The sequence below is a fragment of the Sciurus carolinensis genome, chromosome 8, assembly GCF_902686445.1.
Source record: "Sciurus carolinensis chromosome 8, mSciCar1.2, whole genome shotgun sequence".
In the NCBI taxonomy this organism is placed as follows: domain Eukaryota; kingdom Metazoa; phylum Chordata; class Mammalia; order Rodentia; family Sciuridae; genus Sciurus; species Sciurus carolinensis.
Window position 1 is genome coordinate 60,539,951 of NC_062220.1, and position 22,682 is coordinate 60,562,632.

The 22,682-nt window shown below is 36.9% G+C and overlaps 1 protein-coding gene across 3 annotated transcripts in view; it reads left to right on the plus strand.

The window, feature by feature from the left end:
• Positions 1 to 705: 705 nt before the first annotated feature.
• Gnat3 (G protein subunit alpha transducin 3) overlaps positions 706 to 22,682 on the plus strand; it is a 282,850-nt gene continuing 260,873 nt past the window's right edge. For 2 of the 3 annotated variants that reach the window (XM_047561277.1, XM_047561278.1), the window contains exon 1: positions 706 to 829. The gene's annotated coding sequence lies outside the window, so the exon portion shown is untranslated. Of the gene's footprint in view, positions 830 to 20,433; positions 20,561 to 22,682 lie in introns of those variants that run through there. The other variant, XM_047561279.1, reaches the window with a different exon arrangement.

A 22,682-nucleotide genomic window follows, 5' to 3' on the forward strand; every position in this document is an offset into this window, starting at 1 on the left:
TTTGTGCTGCAGTAGGAGCTTGAAATTGACTGTGTAGTTCAGAATTTGTATGGATTAATGTGGAGGAAGAAAGACTTCTCTATATTTTTAGGAATGTGAGACATGATTACCCCAAAGAGTATTCACTAATTCATCCCAAAATTTGACATTGGGAAGAGCAGAGATCAAGTTAGATACATGAGTATGAGAATATAGTAAATAATGAAATAAACATGACCTGCCATTGCTCTTTGAGAAAGTTTGATCAGTGTAAGATGACTGGAGAAGTTGCTGTATTTAAGGGAGGGAGAGATGAGAAGCAAACATAATGATTGATTGATTTGAGTGAGTAATACCAAGGCTGCTTCCCAAAGGAATCTGAGCTGAAAAATTTAGACTCAATAAAGTTAAAGGAGTGAAAGAATAATTATCATACATGTGTTTTAACAGAGTTGTGGCATTTGTTTTGGGGTCCGATAAGTTGCTTGAAACCAAGTTGTACACCCATCACCTTTCGCCTAGTAAAATCCCGCTTCCTGTGTGGTGGTTTGCAATGTGGCCCATTTGTTCTTCATCTCACTCACTGAAAATCTGACACACTCTACAGCTGCTGTCAACAATAAACCTAATGGTCAACACAGGAGTCATGTAAATAAGCTCTCCCCTCTGTGCACGTTGTCTTTAAAATAGCCAATCCACACACCAGTGGGAAATGCAAAAGAATGATGACCATGGGTCTTAATAAAGGCAAGGCGTTGCAGAGCCTCTCATTCCCAGTTAGTTGGTTGAGCCCGCAGCCACCTCAAGACTTCCCATCAGTGCTGTTTGCACCATCCTGTCTCTGAAACCTGTAAGTAATATGTTTCTTATCTTTCAGGCATTTTGGTTCTCCTTGCTCATTGTTTCTCACCTGACTGACGTATTCAAACTGAAATTAACTTTTTCTTGCTCAGGGCTCTCCTATCAGGGTGGGTGGCCATCTAGCCTTATGGTCACTCTCAGGAGAAAGGCCTCAAGTCCAAATTAGAAAAAACATAACAGAAGTCACAGCTATAATGAGGGCTTATATTTTTCCAATAATGCAGTAGGCACGTTAAGACTGAGCTTATTTAGCATGTGTGTGTGTTTAAACTCAGAAGCCACTCAATATTTAGATTTTAGTGAATTAAATAAGTATTGAATGCATTTGAATATTGCTAATATTATGCTTGAGGATTTTATAAAAGAATAGGAAAAATAGTAGTGACAATAAAGCTAAAATTAATGGATACTCAGTAATTGCAGGGAATGTACTTATATGCATTATCTTGTTTAAGCCTGATGTTCAAACCTAGGAATTACATACTGTCGTTATTTACCTTTTAGAGATAAGGAAACTGATGCTTAATGTTAAGAAACAACATTAACAAGAGAATAAGTAGGATGTTCTTAACTATGATGCTCTATTTTATTATGAAGAGCAATTCATAAATGTTCTATGAGTCTCAGGTGATCCATAATGCTGCTGATAACTTTTGGTAGTAAATATTAATGTAATATATATAAATAAAAACTTCAAGCTTTGTCTTCCTATCTGTGGATGTTTTATAGACAATATGATTTTGTCATATGGTATAAGAATACCTGTTACTCAGCATAGAACCACAGCATAGGAAATGTCTCAGGACATTACATTTATCATAAAGAAATTAAAGATTAAATATAGATTAAAAATATTGATTATGAATAGATTTCTGTATAAATTTTAGTACAGCAAATATTTCAGAAAATTTAATGTATGCTTTAAAAATCCCAAAAACCTAAGGCAAGGGGAACACATTGAAACAGCTGGAACCAGAGAACAACTTGTTTTTAGTTAAGTGGTTCTTATAGATCACAATAATCTGGGGTAAAAAGTGTGAGGACAGGTGGAAAAACCAGGGTGGTCCCAGGAGCTGTCAAACACAGCCATTTTGCAGATGATAAAGCTGAGCCATATAAAGAGGTTATACATTTTGTAGCAAAGTCGGGTCTTCTATATCTTCTATATATCTTCTATATACTACATTTTCCATATACAAAAGTGAGCTAGAGATGTGGTTATGTAGTGCAGAAAAGTACATGCAAGACCAAAATTATTCTTTTTGCCTGTCAGCATCACATAAGTAAGAGCTTGAATTTCTGGAATTCCAGTTCATGGCCTGGCAGCAGTTCAATTGCCCTGTCTAACTAGGCCAGATTTTTTTGGTCAGTCTCTTTTGGCTTTGCTCAGCTACACATGGCCTCAATCTAAAACAGGGCCAAAATAAAAGAAGAATATACTCTTACTCTTCCTCAATCCACATTTTCTGTTTGGTGAAGAAATGAAGAGTTTCACATTTAGCATCACAGTGACAATATTCTTCAAAATTTTCAGTATTAGAGAATTGCCTTGTCAGCATAGGTGCTAGGAATGAGACAGTTACAGGTGTAAGGAATAGAAAAGTCATCTGAAAAAAAAAAATGTCATTAACACATCCTAAGTTAGTCCATAATTGTCTGCTTTTTGTAGAGAAGTCAGCATATTAGTTCCTGGCAACTAAATGGATGTCCCTTTGGCCTAACCCATCATCACCTCCCACCAGTCCCTTCTCTTCCTGTCTGCTCTTTATCTATGTCTCAATGACAGCACTACTCAAATTTGAATGCTTATGTGGATCAATTCTGCTCCATATTAAAAGGTGGATTCCCATTCAGCAGATCGGGAGCTTATGTGGAGGTTCTACAATTCTCACAAGCTCCTTTTAGATGCCCAGGTCACTCTTCTGCAGGACCAACTTTGAGTTGCAGGGTTCTCATTTACTTTATAATTGATGATTGAAAGGAAGAAGATAAATGTTGGATGAAGAGACGAGAGAATTCATTTCTTTCTCTTTTTCTCACCATCCTTCATGGTAAAGCCAGTTTTTCATTTCTCTTCCAGTTTTCAATTGGGGCAGACTCTAAGAATATGCAATTTATCCTTCCATATAATTGCTTGCCTCTTTTGAGGTAAAATACAGAGAAGATCTCACCAAGAAATCTAATTTCCCTTATTTTTCACATCATTCACTAAATTAATGTCTTTTATGCTTATTTTAAAGACAAACTAAAATTATATTCTCTGAATTCAATTAGGATAGTTGGGACCAGTGGTTAACTTGCAATACTTTAACAATTGGCTTGCTAGATAAAGGGGATAAAAACCTTGATATGCAGCATTTGCCCATTTCCATAGTGTAAATATTACATCGTGACCAAGGACAAGCTATACAATATGAGGTCACATAGAAAACTAGGAGATAGTAACATAATTTGCCTTTAGAGCCAGCAGGGACCACCAGAAGCTCCACAAAGAGCCTGAAGCTACAAGAAAGATAACATTACCCAAGAAAAATTACAAAGGAGAAGAAATGTTGAAGATCCTATCATCTTTTAAACTTTGAATCTATATCAAGACTCCTATTTTATTTATTTTTGTCTCATTGTTAATTTTGGATTTGTTCCCCAGACATTAGATCATAAGTCTATTCTAAATGTCTTTGGTCCTTTATATTTGTAGTAAATGATTTTTAAAAATAGATGTTGAATTGCACATGGAAAGAAGTGTAAAAGACTCCATTAAAACTATTTTTGAAGAAGAGAGCACATGCATGGCTTCAAAAATAAGAGGACTAATAGAGTAAATGTCAATGGTAATCATCTGTGATATTTTAGGAACCAACAGTATTTCTTAAATTATAGATATACTGAGCAAATTCCTGTACTTCTGAAGTAATTTTATCTGAAGTTGTGAAATACTTGTGAAGCAACCTTCGAATTTTAGGGTAGAAGAAAACTGAACAACAGAATCCTGAGCCAGGAAACAAGCAGTAACCATCTCTTATGAATGACAAAGTCAAAGAAGCTGAGTGGAGGGAGCAGGGACCTCTCCCTGGGAACTAAGATGGGGGTTGAGAAGACAATCATGTCAGAATTTCTCTTCAGATAAATTTGGAAACAATTAAAGAATCCAGTGGCTGTAGAAGTACTGAACAAAGTAGCATTTAACTGTAACACTGACATATCTGTATATGAAAATACAGAAAGCTGCTGGTGCAATATTTAAAATTAAAGTACCAAATTATAAAACTTTTCTTTTATTGAATGGTAGACTTTTCAGTGGTCTGCTTTCTGTAGGTTTCCTACTTGCATACTCCCATATACTGTAATTAATTCCCTGTTTTATGTAACCTCGTAAGTGTTGGGAATTGGACAATATATTGGAAAGTTTAGCTGGAAATGTAAAAATATCTGAACTGTCAATTTAAAAATACACTGAATGGTTTTGTCATCACATCTGAAAGCACCCAGAAACCACTTAGGATGAGGGAACTCACGCAAGAGATTTTATTAAGTGGACAGGCAGAGTGTCTGCCTGCAGGTTGAGAGAGAGAGAAAAAGAGAGAGAGAGAGCAAGTAAACAGAGTGTCGGAGGGGAGAAAGAGAGAGAGAGAAAGAAAGAGAGAAAGAGAGAAACAGAGAGAGAGAGAGAGAGAGAAAGCGAGTGAGAAGGAGAGGGAGGGAGGGAGGGAGAGAGGGAGAGAGAATGGTGGTGGAGCTATTCTTAAGTAGTCGAATTTCTTGGGCTAATAACAAGGGACCAATGACTGCCGAGAATGTTTGCAGGCTGGCTAGGATGTTTTCGCAGGCTGCCAATCAGGGTTGTAAAATGGCGTGGGGCGGGACACACAGAATACTGGCAGCAGCTGATGCCAGTAACATCGAAACACCAGCCTAAGAAGATGTTGTTATTTTAAAATGCTAAAGTATATAGTTTTGGAGGACCTGCCATCTTCCACACTATGCACTTCATTGGCCAGCACAGCAGGGCACAACTGGAAAACAAAGGCATGTGATACTGCTTAAAAGCAAGATTATTTGCTCTGCTATCATCCTAGTGCTGTACTTAGAAACATACTGATTTGTGTATCTTACGTCTGCTTTTCCAATAACAGTTATTCAGAGGTGCAGGTTTAGATCTTTCTTAAGATAAGCAAATAAAATATTTGCTTAGCTAATGGATGGATAATGATGCCATCAGTTTTATCACTTTTGCAAATTCATCTTCAGACACTGTATTCAGATTACCTTCAAATGTGCATTTAAGTATCAGATACCACCTAAATGTCAGAGGGAGAAAAATGAGACTGATCTTGGCAGTCTGGAAGAAAGATGCTGTCAGAGGTCATCAACAAGTCTGACAAAACAGTGCTCATTAACATTGTCTGTCAGCACCTCCATTTGGAAGTAATTTGGATATTTGCAGTGACCCCATCAGTTCTGATTGGCTGGACAGTGACCTTGACCAGGGTGAAACCTGTTCAGTGTAGCTCATACAATGCACTGTAGGTGGAATTTGGGATGACAGATGGCAGTGGGGTCAGGAAAGAGGAACTTGTCCATCACTTCTATTGAAGATGAAACTACTCAACAGTATAATTCAACTGGCACAGGGGTTGTGGTTTGCATATGCCACAAGAGAATTATTCAATTTCCTTTATTTTTAAAGAAATGTTAGTCCCATGATCTTGGACTAATGAATATGTGGATAGGGCATAGCTGTTGGAGTTTAGCAATAGACTAGATATTTTAAAAGTCAATCCCTGAAAAGTTATCTGGCTACATCTTTATAATGGATACATTTTTGATTAAAAAAAAATAATAGTTGCTCTGGTACTTTTGTTTGTTCTTAACAGCAAATTGGGTTAATTTCCTGGTGTGGTTATTACCTTGCTCTTCTCATGGACACATCCCTTCCTTTTCTTTCTCTCTTTCTCTCACCACAGAATCAATATGAAATATATCTGATAGTGTATTATACTTCCTAAGTGCTGGACTAATAAGATAGTAAAGCAGTTGGTACATTCCGAGAAAAATTAACATTTTGAAAAACGACCCGGACCTGCTTTTGCAGTTTTGGAAGCAATTCTTTTTATGTAAATAAAATCAGGAATGGGAAGAATATTCAATGACATAGCATAGTGTTTAGATTTGGGGCTCTGAGCCTCAGTAGTTGGATATATTAATTTGCTGAAGACCTAATAGAAATATATGTAATCCCTAATGGAAATATAGGTATGAAATAATGAATCAATAACAAAATATACAAAATTTAAATTATTATGGAACTTTTAACAACCTCAGAATTTCTAAAGAACAGAAGGCCTTTTCTCTCTATTGACTATTAAACTAGGAGTTTCTCTCAAATTTTCATCTTTGAATTCCTTGAAATGGTTTTGTATCAAATAGGAGAGAAGTAAAAGAAAAGGGGAAAAATTAAAACTCAGCAAATCAGTTTTGACCAAAATGAATAAAAAGCAACAAGTGAATTGATTTTTATTGACGATTAAAACTTGGAAGATGTTGACAGATGTAGTTAAATTGATTTTTCTGACTTGTGGATTACTCAACTCATTTTCCTCATTTAGCATTTAGATGAGCCTCAGATGTTTAGGACAAGATAATAAGAATTCACTGAACTCTGCTTAGCAATCGCACATCGTGTTTGTTTTTTTTTTTTTCTTTTTCCTATTTTAGTTTAAAAAGGGAATTTTCTGCAAAGCAAAATACTACCCTGCCCATCCAAATGCCAACATAGATCTTTATGTGTTAGTTATTTAATTTTTTATTTGGTCATTTTATCCATAACAGATAGCATCATCCAAATGGCTTTTAGGATAATACATCCTCTTTTCTGAAACACTTTCCCTAACTGAATTGGATATACCTCCCATTTAGGAAGAGCAGCTTTTATACAAATTGCCTCAGCCTCACTCATTCCGGTTCTATTTATACCACCAATTTTAATGTGCATATTGTCATGACCCACAGAGACTGCATTAAGTAATTAAGACACTGACCACATAGTGTCATTTGCTGTAACCAAATCTGTGGACTCAATCAGTAACCACCTGAAAGTGCCTTGGGCTGCAGGATTAGGGCACAATCTGCTGAGTCAATGGGGAGCTGCAAATGGGAACATGTTAGTTTCTGACACCATCTTGCAATTTTCAGTTCCATTTTAATTGGTCAAAAAAAAAAACATGGTATAAGCCTCATTGCCAAGTCATCTAAGATCAAGTCCTCCTTTACTTAGAAAAGATTTGAGATAAAGCTAAATAAAGATGAAAGCAAATATTCAGTGGAGCAGAAGAAAAACATCACTCTTACCTGTCTTTCTGAGGCACATTTTTATCTCCAAAGAGGAACTGAATCCTGTGATTGCTGCATGCTTTCTTATTTTCTGCAAACTAAAACAAATAACCATTTTTGAAGTGTTAATAACACTGTAAACAGTTCATTTTATTACAATTTTTATAGTTCCATTGATGAGAGGGCTATGCAGCTGTTGTTTGCTAGATTGTCATTTGTTGAGTTAAAAGTTCATCCTACCCATCCAGGCAATGGTCACTGCTTAGGAATCAGATGACCACACCACAGCTACATACTATGTGGATCATATAATTTGTTTTGGATCATCCTCCTTCCAGATGCTAAAATCTGGTGTATTTGTTAAGATTTGGCTTAAGCCCCGATTCACTCTGGAGTTTAACTAAAACAGATTAATTGAATGGGACTCATACCAACACATATGTCTCCTTGAATCTGAAAGTGATTTAAAGTTTAATGGCAGTTAGTGACCACTGGGAAGATCTGTACTCATTCTAGATAGTTAACATGCAGCAGTGTTTTCACCCGAGAAGAAAACCTGAGGTGAATACTTCCCAGATGACTTTTTCAGACAGAGGTCTCTTACAAAAGAAGAAAAGAACACTTTAGCGAATTCCAAAGAGCAGCTCATATTGAAGATTTTTTTTTTTTTTCTTTTTCTTTGAGGAACACATTCAGAGGTCTTTTCAAACTCCACAGGGTGCTTTAGGAATATGTTTGGAATGTAAACACATACTTGAGTTGCCCAGCTGCCACCTGGCTTAGAGTGTCACCTTTCATAGAATTTTCAAATCTTACATTCAAAAGGAATCTTGATCATTGCGGTGAGACTGTCCCTTCCTCTACACAAAAGAAAACTGGGATAAGGCTAAGTAAAGCACTCACATGAGCTTGATTTTCATCCAAGCATCCACATTCCCTCCCATTTAGTGCACCAGGCACAGGTGCAGTGGAGCAGAGTGGCCCTTAGGGTGACATTCACCCTCCAAGGCTTTTATGTTCACTTCTCCTTTCCCTTTCACTTCTGTTTCTCTTCTTTCCCCAGCAATTTGTTTTTCACTTCTATTCCTTTTTGCCATCTCTTTTTTAAAACACCTCCCAATTCCAGCACTGAGTTTAACTCAGTGTAGTACCAATAAGCATAGCCTGCTGGGAAAATAGTGGTCTGGGGAACAATTTCTGCATGATTTCTGATTTCTCCTAAGTTTTGTCTGAGAGTGCTTATTAACTACAGCGTTTGTCTGAAAAACATAATGCCTTATGGTATTTCGGGACTTATTGTTATATGCTTTATTTTATGCATTTATGCAGAGGCAAAGACATCAGACTAGTTTGAATTCTTTACAGTACCTAGTGTGATGTTTGGCTCTCTGATTTAAAAGGCTGTTTTTCTATCTCCATCTTTTAAATCAGTGGTTTTGATGAAGATGTGTCTAATTACTCAAATGGTTGCTTAAAACTAGTTAGAATCATTATAAAGAAGTTTAATCTATCTGTATATGCATGTGTATATATACATATCGTCAAGTATATTATATCATGTGTTTATATATGATATTATGTTTTTATCTATCTATCTATACATATGCATATAACCTAAAATGCAGACTTACCTATGTACCCTGTGTGGGGTAGGAATTTTAAATGTTCCATTTCTTAGCAAGGTGAAATTTAGGTATTTAATTTAGGCTTCTTGAGGTTTTGTTTTGTTTCATTTTGTGGGGCTATATTTTTTGCACCAGGGATTAAACCCCTGGGGCTTTTAATCATGGAGTCACATTCCCAGCCCTTCTTATGTTTTATTTTGAGACAGGGTGTCACTAAATTGCTTTGGGCCCCGCTAGGTTGGTGAGGTTGACTTTGAACTCATGATATCTCCTGCCTCTTCCTCCAGAGCCACTGGGATTACAGTCATGTGTCACCATGGCCAGCCAGGCTTCTTAAAGTTTTAAGGTATCGATTTGATAGTTATAAAGTTTAACTTCTTATTCCAAGTGAGAAGTTGACTCAAATATTTTATTCACTCTTTGTACCACATGTGCACACATACACACAACAGTCGGAGTACAAATGTGCAAAAGAAAGAAGCTCATTTAAGTCATAAAAGCTTATTCACCTAATTTGCAGTCTTATAGATGCAGAATTTGTGTGGTAATCACAACAAAATGAATGTTGGGAGATCCTATTAGAATCACAAAAATGTGCCAGAGAGTTGGTACATGCCTATGATCCCAGTGACTAAGGAGGCTGAGGCAGAAGGATAGCAAGTTGAAAACCAGCCTCAGCAATGTAGCAAGGTCCTAAGCAACTTAGCAGGAACCTCTCTGATAATAAAAATAGACAAGTGGGCTACAGATGTGGCTTAGTGGTTAAGCACCACTGGGTTCAATCCCTAGTACAAAAAATTTACAAAAATGCCAGGGCTGGGGTTGTAGCTCAGTGGTAAGAGTACTAGCCTAGCATGTGTGAGGCACTGGGTTCGATTCTTAGCACCACATATAAATAAGTGAATAAAGGTCTATCAACATCTTAAAAAAAAAAATGAAAAAGCATTGTAAAAATGTGTTATAATCATTATCCATAATGGAGTCTATAAATCAAGGAATTTGGTGTTTCCCAAGATAGCAAAAGACCTTTTAAGAGAGCAGCATAAAATATACACAATAAAACAAAGATGGGGCCATGTAGGCTGCAAGTTTGACTGACAGAAGTGTTGGTGGCCCGGGTGAGATGGAAGTGTGCAGAGCCTAGTGGCACAAGGCACTGTGGCTTGCACTGATAAAGACACAGCAAGGAAGCAAACAAGGCTGAGTTGGGCAATTGCCACTGCTGACTAATGCGGGTCACAGGAATGCAAAAGGTCAACCCATAGCAAATTGGATGACTGTTTTGTATAACCACAGAAGTATTGGGAGAATTGGGAATATGGAAGGTTAAATTAAATATCATTTACTTTGTTCCGACTGTATTTTCTCCCCTCTTCCCAGGCTATATTGCTCCCTTGCCCCTTGGGAGATTTGTGTAACTTGAAAAAAATCAAATTACCTTGGAAAAGTTAGCCCTGAGATTTTTCTATCCATTTGAGTGGATTGTGCTGGAGAATCAGAAGAGAGCAATGATGGGGAAGAAGGAAATATGAAGAGAGACTTTGGGGAGGGAGGTCTCCTGGTCTTAGAGCAGCATGGACTCTCCCTGAGCTTCTAAAGGGACGGCAGGAACCTAGTGACAATGATAGGGCTTTCAGATGCTCAAGACCCGTCTGCCCTGGACATGTGATTGACAGAAGCAGCTTATTTTGAAAGAACCCTAGGATGGCACAACAGGGTCATCCACAGTGACCCCTACCTGAGTAGCTCTCAGATTCCTGCACATTCACAGCAGAAGTGAGGACTGCCAGGCTGGTATCCCTTAAATTGTCCTGGTTATTTAAAAATGATTTTAAAAACACTTTTGTATTAATGAACTGTACATAATTTTCTTGTGTTAATTTGAAATTCAGAATCTTCTCCTTATTCCTTCAATTCAATAGCAAAGAGTATCCTCCATTTTTTCTTGTTTGACTCCAAACCATAACCTACAGTGCTAGGCAGATCTGTGCTTGAGTGAATTACAGCATGCTGTCATACTGAGTTACTTGCAATATAAGGAAATGGAAAAAAAAATTACCTAACTTAGTCGAATTTCAACATGACAAACTGTTTCAGGTAGGTATGTATCAAAAAAAGCTGACAAACTAGAAGGTATATTTTCAATAAAAGAGCTCCTGCCAATAAAAAAGAAATTGCCATCCTACTTTAAGAAAAATGGAAAAAAGTACCCAAAGTTATCAAAGGAGATTTGAAAGTATCTGAAGATTAAAGAGGTAGGGGAAAATATTTGGAATAGCATAAAGTACCCATCATTCTTTCTTCAATTGATGTAGACAAAGACCTTTTAATCAGCATGTAAATATTGTATAAAAGTACTCTTAGGACTCAAGCGTGCACTATTGGGTGGGGTGTTTGTATGGCTTTATTGAGAGATAATTTACATATTGCCCAGTTTACATAATTAAATGTACATTTCAGCTGGGCCCAGTGGTGTACACCTGTAATCCTAGTCACTTGAGAGGCTGAGGCAGGAGGATCACAAGTTTGATGCCATCCTAGGCAACTTAGTAAGACTCTGTCTCAAAACTAAAAATTAAGAGGGTAGAGGATGCTGCTTAGTGGTAGAACACTTGCCTAGTGTGTGCAAGGATCTAGGTTTACTCACCACTACCACAAAAAGAATAAATGAACATTTCTTCAGAGTTGTGAAGTCATCACCACAATCACTTTTTGTCACCCCCAAAAGCCACGGACCCAATTGGTTGCTCCTCATCCTCCTCCCTCTCTTCTAGCACCAGGCAGTTGCTAATATATGTTCTGCCCTATGGATTTCCCCATCCTGGATATTTCAGACAAATGCAATCATACATCTTGTGGTCCTTTGTGACTGGTTTCTTTCACTTAGGATAATGCTTTTGAGTTTCAACTGTGTGGTACACATATGAGTAGTACATTCCTGTTGCTTAAGAATTCCATTATATGAACATATCACCACTAGTTTATCCATTTACCAATGATGAGCACAAGTTGTACTTTTTAGCTATGAATAGCTATTATTTCTACTATCAGATAAATTGAACTTCTTTACAGTGATCAAGTCATGTTTTATTTCATTATTAGGTTTATTATTACAGGTTTATGTCATGTTAATGAACTAAATTAACTTTGTTTCCTCAATATGTTTCCTTAAAAAGTATGCTTAAGGGCTGGGGTTGTAGCTTGGTGAGCATTTGCCTAGCATATGTGAGGCCACTGGGTTTGATCCTCAGCATCACATAAAAATAAAAAAGGTATAAAAAATAATTTTAAAGTATGCTTAAAATTTTTTATTCTATTTTTATTTTCTACTATAAACATTTTGTATGTTTATATATAATTGTTATGGTTTGGATGTGATGCGTACCCCAAAAGTTTCAAAGGAGAAATGATTGGGTTCTAAGAGTCTTAACCCAATCAGTGAATTAATCCCTGATGGGATTAATTTAAATGGTAGGGTGTGGCTGGAGGAGGTGGGACTTGGGTGTGGTTATGGGGTATATATTTGTATCTGGAGAGTGAAGTCTCTCTCTGCTTCCTGATGATGCCAGTTGCTTCCCTCTGCCACACTCTTCTACCATGATGTTCTGCCTTACCTCAAGGCCCAGGGAATGGAGCCAGCCTTGTAGAGACTAAGACCTCTGAAACCATGAGCCCTCAAATAAACCTCCCCTACTCTATAATTGTGCTGGTCAGATCATTTAGTCACAACAGTGAAATAGTTGACTAAAACAATAATATATAAATATATGCTACTCGTGTTTATATTAGGATTTCTGTTAAACAGTTTATTCTTCATTGTGTTACTACATTTCATGTTCTTGCTTTGGTCAAAATCTGGATGGTGAAACTATCCATGACTGAAGAGTTGGAGAGTTTTTGGTTCTTATCTTTGATATTGTATCCTCAATATATGGAAGAAAGAGATTGGACTCCTAACTTTCAGAACTTTAAGGAATTGTTGATACCCTGGTTAATTTGAAGCACCAGCTGCTGTTTCAAGGTACACTCTTATACATACCACTGCCTCTTACAGTCTGGTAACTCAGTGTCAGGAACCCCAAACCCTGAAAGAGAAATGCCATCTGTCCAGAGAGAATACTGTTCCTCACACATGTGACATAAGGGAACACCATTGGAATCATCTTTTAAAGCTAATGTGATGCCCTTAAGGATAAACTCATATCCTTAATTCTAAGAATTCAAAGCACTTTCACATACAGATAAGAGAATTCAATATTCTGTTTCAGGACACAATGTAGTACTCAGAGATGGAAGGGGCAGATTCCTCCCTTGACTTCTCTTCCTTGCCCTGCATCTTCTTCTAAAAGAATGACAGAATCTTTTTTCCCCCTTTTTATTTATAAAAGATGAATCATTTTCGGTGATGTCATTAGAAGCAGAAGATTCACCATGATCTCATTTGTACTTTCAACATTTCCTGAGGTATCAGTTGATTCTTGAAATAGAGAAAATCTGATCATTAGGTAAACAAGATCACCTTTTCATTTTTATTTTTTAAAGTGAATTGCACCTGCTTACATATTTTTTCCCAAATTTTCTATTCTTATGAACTCTTGAATGAATGTTAATCAACTAAATTGCTAGGCAAGACCAAGGAGATTATTAACATTGCATTACTTTCAATCTGGATAAAAAAATTGTAAATTGAAATTGATGTTAGCAAGTTTAGCTTATGACCCATAACCTAATTCAGTCAATCAAATACTTATTCTATTGTACTAAGTCCATAAGAGTACCAGTGCAAAATGCAGGTGATAGTCCTCTTCAGTCTTAAAGCAAATGAAAATGATCAGCATTTTGATAGATCATGCATATGCATGACTTGTTTGAGTCTGTCAGTAGTGATGTCCTGAGAGGTTATTTTTTCTAACCACATACTGTGGAACACTAAGCCCCATGAAGCTCCAGCATGAAATGCTGTACTTTGCATTTCTGTCTTCTTAAGTATGCACACTACACTGCTGAAGAATTCTGTGATAAAGCAACGTGTTTAATTTTGTATGCCTACATAGCTTAGTTCAGAGTTATCTCATAGCCTGCTGCCTTCCATTTCTTTTTCTTTTTTCCCCCTTTTTCTTTGAGTAAATACCATTAACTGTCTTTGGAAATAGTACCCTGAGATCATATATTAAAGGACATTGCTTTTGAGAATTTAAATTTTAGTCATGTCCGAAGTAAAATGGGCCTTGCCAAGTTAGAAAGTTTGTTTATTACATTAAAATTATTTTACCTCACTTTTTAATCCTATAACAATTTAAACTTCTTTGAATTTCATTTAGCAGTACTATCCTCATTGATCAGTGATTAAAATTAAAAAAATGGGAGTGACACAGTATGACAATGTAACCAAATGAGGAATTCTATCTGGGCGGTGGCGTATGCCTGTAATCCCAGAGATTCAGAAGGCCAAGGCAGGAGGAGCCAAGTATGAGGTCAGCCTAGACAATTCTGTGACATATCTCAAAATAATTTTTTTTTAAAAAAGGTGTGTAGGGGGTGGAGATATAACTCAGAGGTAGATTGTGCCTATGTTCAATTCCCAGCAACAACAAAAAGGAAAAAAAAAAAAAAAAAAAGAATTCTAAATCCTAGCTGTGTGCTGAAGGCTTAGGGATTTAAGACTTGGTCAACTGTCATGCTGGATACACTTTGGCCCATTGCACTCCTCAGTTCAGAGGAGCTGAAAGCCTGGTCAGTCCAACCCAGATGTTAATCCCAGTTGGCGATGGGAGTTATCCAGGAATTCTTGGCCTGACTCCTGATTCTCTAAGTCCCTCAGCCAGATGCAAGATCACTGAGGAATAGTCACTCAGAACCACGATGAAGAGGTTGGCAGGATCCCATGTGAGTCAGGGGAGAAAGAGTTTAGGTGGGTGTGCCTGACAATGAGGTGTGTGGTGTGCTGAATACACCACAGGGGAACACGCATGAGCAGAGCCAAAGGATGTCCCAGAGACGGAAGATTCAAGCTGAGTCAATTATGCACACAAGAGGACAGTTAGGTCTTAGAGGAAATGCAATTGTAAACCAGAGCAACTTGGTAGTAATAAATGTAAATTTATAACAGCCATGACAGCAGCATTTTTCACACTTTGAGCATTTGGAAATGTTTGGGATTGGCATGAATATTGTAGCTCTGAGCAGAAATCACTTTGTTTGGTTCGGTTATTGAAGTTGTATTCTTGTAATACTTCCTATGTTATTGTCTTCTTTTTTGGCATGCAGTGAGAAAACTCATGGCTCTAATTATTCATTGTTATGTAGTTTTTTGTTGTGAGGTAAATTAAAATCAAAAAAATTTATTGAGAAATTGTTGTATGCAGATATATATGTCAGATAACAAGGGAGATATCAACCAATGTGGAAAGAACCCTGCCCTCCAGAAGTTTATCCTTAGCAAATAGGAATTTGGATGTGATTTAAAACAATGAGTATTTCAAATGATTGTCTTTAGCAAATATTTTTTAGTTTTGTCACAAAACTATGCATGTTTAAATTCTACAATATGTTTTCATATAATATACACACTACAATGATTCCAAGTTAAGCAAATTAACATATCCATTTCTTCAGGTGGTTACTTTTTTGTTTTACTGGTCTGTATTTTTACTTGGAGAAGAATGGAGTGAGGCTGGGGTAATAGCTCAGTGATAGCATGCTTGCCTAGTCTGTATGAAGCTTTGGGCTCAATTTTCAGCACCACATATAAATTAGTGAAATAAACATCCATCAACAACTGAAAGAAAATTTTTAAAAAATGAATGAAGGGTCTTGGGTCAGTGTTTAGTTCTTATCTCTCTCCCTTGAGGGTCCCATTGTACTATCACTGAGAAAGGATTTGTTTGGGAATGGATTAATGCTTTGACTTCCTTTCTAGGGATTGTTTTGTCACTGGGAAAGAATTAACTGGGAAAGGATCAATGCCATCCAGGTTCTGCTCTCTTCTCCACTCCCTCTTCCCAGGTCACGCTGTTGTGCACTTTACCAGTTTCTATAACCAATAACCACCTTACATCAATAGGCTGTGGAGAGTAGACCAGGCAATTCCATGGGGTGGGTTGCCAATGAGAGTCTTATATTTTAGTACAAACAAAGGCAAATCCTGGGAAAACACACTACTAGTAACCCCAAAGGTCGAAGTTACAGGTATACTGAGTACACTTTCCCCGCACCCCCACAGAGGGAATAGAACCCAGAGAAATTAAGTGTAAAGGCAGATTTTCTAGCATATGAATTACAGTTTACTTGGTGATTTTTATTTTCCCGACTTAGTGTACCTAAATGTGAACCTTTTATTTGAGTATTTATCAGTAAAGTAACAATTCAAATTAAAAAAAAAAAAAAGAACGCTTGAAATCCACTCAGTAAATTCCATTAAATAACTATAATCATCATGTAGTATCTTTAATACCTAGACTTATCCACCCTGTATTGCTGCAACTTTGTACATTTTGACCAATAACTTCCTGTTTTTCCCACATTCTTGCCACTGATAAAAAAAAAAAAACCTGAGTTTCCATATATTCAATTTTTAAGACTACACATGTAAGTGAAATCATGCAGTATTTGTTCTTCTGTGTCTGACTTATTCACTTAGCATGACATCCTCCAGACTCACTCTTGTTCTTGCAAATGGCAAGAACGCCTTTTTCAAAGATGCATGATGTTCCTTTGTACTATTCACCTGCCACAAAGGCCCAGGTTGTTTCCTGTGATGACTATGATAAATAGTCTGCACAGATTACCTGTTTGAGGTGCTAGTTTCATATCTCTTTGTATGTACCTAGATGGGGGGGGATTGCTTGATTAGGTGGTTTTATTTTTTAATTCAAATTAAATTTATTTTAAATTGATATATAAGATAAAATTTGCGGATTGCAGTAATCTAGATCAAAGTCTTTGACTCCTGTCTGTGGTGCATTTGCAAATTTTGGGAACTTCCTGTGCAAAAAGTATGGGTCAAGATTGCCCAATTGCTATGGTGATGCCCTGTCCATGAAGGCTCTGTGCAAAGCATGGATGCTGTGTCTGTGTTGGCCTAGATCTCAGACACCAGCTCCCAAGGATAGATAATTCTGAGCATAGCAAGATAACTACAATGTTTCACAGTTGTAACCTCCAAGCCTGCCTGTTTAGTAGATTCTTTAGTCAATGGGTTTCCTTGGTGCTACAGGAAGTTCCTAGCATTGCAACAGTGGAATAGCTACAAAAATGTTTCTATTCCTGTAACTTTCTAGTGCACAAAGAACAATGCCTCTGTAGTGTTTAACTTCCCCTATTGTGAGATCTTATATTATAAAGGCGTGGAGTCAGCTCTGGGTCACTGCTTTTCTACCAGAGATCAGTGTCCCACCTGATCCCACATTTTCTTTAAATGTTTGTGTGTCCTTCTTTTTCTTAAAAAAAAAATTTAAATCTGTTCTAATTAGTTATATACATCACAGTAGAAAGTAGTTATGCATTTTGATAAATTATATATAAATGGAGTATACTTTCTCATTTTTCTGATTGTACATTCTGTAGGATCACATTGGTCATGCAGTCATATTATGTACATGAGGTAATAATGTCTGTTTCACTCTACTATCCTTCCTACTCCCATGACCCTTCCCCTCCCTTTAACCCCCTCTAGCTAATCTAAAGTAACTCTATTCTTCCCTAGCCATGGCCCCCATCCTATTGTGAATTAGCATTCACATATCAGAGAAAACATTTGGCCTTTGATTTTTTGGGTTTGGCCTATGTCACTTAGCATGATAGTCTCCAACTCCATCCGTTTACCAGCAAGTGCCATAATTTCATTCTTCTTTAAAACTGAGTAATATTCATCATATATATACATACATATATATATATATGTATATATATATATATATATATGTATACACACACACACACACACACACACACACATACACACACACTTTTTAAATCCATTTATCTTTGAAGGACACCTAGGTTAGTACCATAGTTTAGCTATTGTGAATTGAGCTGCTATAAACATTGATGTGGTTGCTTCACTATAGTATGCTGATTTTAAGTCCTTTGAATATAAACTGAGGAGTGGCATAGCTGGGTCAAATGGTGGTTCCATTCCAAGTTTTCTGAGGAATCTCCATACTGCTTTCCATAATGTTTGCACCAATTTGCATTCCCACCAGCAATGTACATCGTACTTGTTTTCCCCACATCCTCACCAACATTTATTGTTGCTCATATTCTTGATAATTACCATTCTGATTTGAATGAGATAAATCTTGTGTTTCTTTCTTAATCCCCCATCTACCATCACCAGTTTTCTGAATTAATGGCTGTGCAGGTTGTGGAAAAAACTTATACATATTTATGTTGGCACCATATGATGTTTCAATAAGTGTACACATTGTAGAATGTTTAAAGCAGGTTAAACATCTCTGCCTTTGAATAGTTGTAAATTCTTTGTGATGAACACATTCAAAATTCTTTCTTGTTTTTTGGAATATACACTACATTCCTATTTTCTACAGTCACTCTACTGTTCAATAAACACCCTGGAACCTCCTACTCCTATGTAACTATAACAGTACCCATTGCTCAACCTCTCTCTATCACCTCCTTCTACCATCCCTAACTATTGGGAACCATCATTCATTTTTTTAAATTAAAATATTTATTTATTTTTAATATTTTACAGACTGCATTTTGATTCATTGCACATAAATGGGGTACATCATTTCATTTCTATAGTTGTACACAATGTAGATTCATACCATTCGTGTAATCATACATGTACATAGGGTAATGATGTCTGTCTCATTCCATCATTTTTCATACCCACCCTCCCCCTCATTTCCTTGTACATAATCCAAAGTCGTTCCATTCTTCTCTCACTCCCCACCCCCCACCTCCATTACATATCATTCTTCACACATCATTCATTTTTCTATCAACTTCTGTGAGATCAGTTTTTCCAGCCTACCTTTAAAGTCAGGACTCCTCAGGTTTCTGTCTAGACTGCTTTATATTTTTTTGTTCTATGCATTCCCCTGGATTATTTTATTCGTCTCCATGACTACAATTATATCTCTGTCCAGCAGCTCCCACTCTTTTGAGTTCTACTTACAAATTCTATATGCACCTGAAAAAAATTAGCACTTCTAAGGCTGACATCACTTTACTACATGAAAGTCAAACTTACTTCTATATTGTCTATCAGTGACTGACATCATCCGCCCATCAATTTGTCCTACCTGCTACATAATAATGCTCCACATTTCATGAATTTATCAGCATATTCTGTCAACTCAATTAGCTTGATATTTCTTGAATACCATTTACTTTCATTTAAAATTTCACCACCTTAATTCAGTCACTAGTACCTTCCACTAACATCCTTCAAACAATGCTCTACACTATAGCAAGAATGATCTTCCTAGAACACTATCTGGCAAGGCTATTCTCCTTCCTATCTAAAATCCTCACTGTCTCCACTTTGCCCTCAGGAAGTCCAGTGCCCCTTAGCCTCCTGCCTCCCAGAATCCATCCTAGCTCACCTGCTCTTTATCTCTCCAGCCTCATTCGCACCAATCTAGCTTGACTGCAGTCATATGCCCTTGGTTTTGTCCTCCTCTAACCCTCCTTCCTTCTGATGTTTTGGTATTATTTTAATACCAAACTAATTCAATTTAAAATTCACTCTTTTTTGATTTTATTAATAACTCACCCCTGGTTTTACAGTTTTCAGACTTATTCATAGACTTCTGTCCTGCCCCAATTAGAGCAGATAGCAATGTATTACAATTTCCTGTTTGTATGCCAACTAAATGGAAAGGTCCTTGGATTGATCTTTCTACAACTGAGTAGGAGCCATTCACCATCCTAAGAATAAAGAAAAGGGAAAAAGTTCACATTCTTTTGGCTCCAGTATGCCTCTGGGTAGTTTATTTTCTGCTTCTGTTACATTGACTTTTTATATCAAACTTAAAACAGTACAATTTTTGTTCAGTAAAATTATCAAGTTGAGCCTCAAAGTAAAAACAAATAAAATGTTACTATTGTTTAGATTTTACTTGATGGTCTGAGCTAAATTTAATATAGTATTTTTCCATAGATCACATGAAAAAAAAAAATTGAAACTGTTGGGACCTTAAAAAAAAACACCGAGAAGAAACCTCTAAATGTCCTTTAAATATAAAGTTGAAAGAACAAGATCAATAAGCAAATGCATAGAAGAACACCTCTGCTTTTCTTAGAAAATCCAATAGAAAGTTCCTATTTGGAGACATTTTCTTTCTTTCTTTTTTTTTTCTTTTAAATAATTGTGATTAATAAAATGTATAAATAGAAAAGAGTCTGGTGTTTTATCTTGGAATAGATCATATTAATAACTCATAAATATCCCAAACTTGAAAAAATTTAACAAATCTTTTGTATATTTAATGTGTAGAACATGATGTTATGGGATACATAGAGTGTAAAATGGTTGCTCTATTGAAACAAGTTCACATATTCATGATCTCACATCATTACTTTATTTTGGTGAGAGCAGTTAAATTCTACTTCTTTAGCAAAAGTCTAGAATGCAGTATTAACGACAGTCCCCATGTTGTGCAGGAGCTCTCTGGACTGTCCATCCTACATCCTGCTACTTCATATCCTTTGATGGACATCTCCCTGTCTTCCTCCACCCTGCCCATGGTAACCACTGTTGAAGAAATAGTTTGGAACATAGTGATGGAAACTATGTACGCAGATTATTACCTATTAGGTTATATAATATCTTAATATACTCAAATTAGTCATTTATGTCCTCTATTATTGTTTCTTTTATGATTATGCCTTATCTCACTAATTAGCAAATTACTTCCTTGAAGATTTCCTTACCCTTTTCATTTCTCCCATAGCAAATAGAATAGTTCCAGACACACAGCAGTTATATTCAGTAAATATGCTCTGATTAATTGAGTACATTTGGAATCTCTCTTCTGTTTAATGTTTGTAGTGTTCATCACCATCTGTGCTTCTACTGAATCAATGTTATATAATTACATAAAAAAAACAGGGCTGCTGCTCTGACAATTCTTTCCTTTAGGTCAGAGACATCTCTGTACACATATTCTCTCTCTCTCCCTCCCTCTCTCTGCCTGTCTCCCATCTCTCTCTGCCCCCTCTCTTTCTTTATGCACCCTCCCATCTGCTATTTCTCTTTTCTCTCTCTCTCCCCACCCCCTCTGTCTCTGTCTGGTCTCTCTCCTTACCCCCTCCCCGCTCAATTAGTTAGTGAAGATGGAGGATGAAAATATTTTATTTAGATATAATATTCTCCTTCCACATCTGGAGCTGCCCCTATGTTCTCTGTCCACAGGTCTACTCTTTAGGGATAGCATGTGTTTAGGTTTTCAATGTTTACTTATCATTATAACATATTTTTTAACTTCTATATTGTCTGCCTTCAGAGACTCTTAGAAAGAATACAAATAATTGTAGTTATATATGATAAATGCCATATTAAAGTGAAAAATAATTAAGCAACACCTAGGAGGAATAGCTACTTTGCATCTGTCTGGAAGAAGTGGGGAAGGGTGGGACAAAAAAATTTCAGCAGAAATAAGTGGAAGACTCCAAAAACAAAAAACAAATCACCCACTGTTCTGGTTTTCTGGCAGTATATCAAAGTATCCAAAATATAATTCATAGAACTACAACAAGCATTTATCATTTTCTCTCACAACTTTGGTAGGGACTGACCTCAGGTAGATGTTCCATAATGTGGTATCTATTTATGTACTGGAGGTCCAAAGTCATGTGTTGAAACCCTAACCCCCAGTTGTGATGGCACACGGAGATGGGGCATTTGGAAGGTGATTAGGTTAGATGAAGTCAAAAGAGTAGAACCATGTTCTGGAAAAATTGGTGCCCCTCACAAGAAAAGACACCAAGGCTTCTACTCTACTATACGAGGTCAGCATGAAAGGTGGGAGCCCTTCCTGGAACTTGACCATGCTAGCACCCTGACCTCAGATTTCAAACCTCCAGAACTGTAAGAAATACAGGTCAATCCACGAGGTCCATTGTATTTTGTCATGGCAGCCCCAGTGTGTTGATTAGCAGGTTTGTATTATTCTCTAGAGAGGAGACCTGAGTCATCTCAAAAGCTTCCTCACACATACGCTGAAATGATGGGGGGAGAAGAATCAAATAACTGGAAATCAAAGATGATGGGGCTCCAAGGCCATTTCTCTCTCTGTGTTTTCTCCAACATGGTGGTTTCAGGGTTGCCATGCTGATGACATAGAGGCCAAACGGACATGCATTAAGAGAGACTAGCACAGCAAATACGGCATCACCTTTATATCCTACCTTAGGCAGTCATGCAGATCACTTCTGCCAGGTGCTATTAGATAGAAGTGAGGTATTAAGGCCAACATGTATTCTGGGGAAGGAGACTTGGTCTCCACCTCTTGACTAAAGAAATATCAAAAATGTATGCAAATGTATTAAAGTCACTGTTCCCTATGAAGATTTATCTATGTGCATTTATATGGTGCTGGTTGCAAAGAGGAAGAAAATGAAGCAGAGTTAGTAAGAAGAATGGTGGGGAACTGGTCATAGAACATTTGAATTAAATCAAACCTAGTCTCACAATGTGCTTCATGCAATATATCTAGTTGAGTACATTTTTCACTCCTTATCTTGTTTTGACACTACTGACAGTTCCCCCAACCCCAGGAAGAATCCATCTTTTGGCTCGCATTCAGTTTCTACTCTCCTAGGTTTTGTCTGTTTGCTTCTTCTCAATCTCTGACAGTTCATTTTCCTTGAATATGCTAGTCACTCACCAAATCCTGACCTTTTTCTCCTATGTAT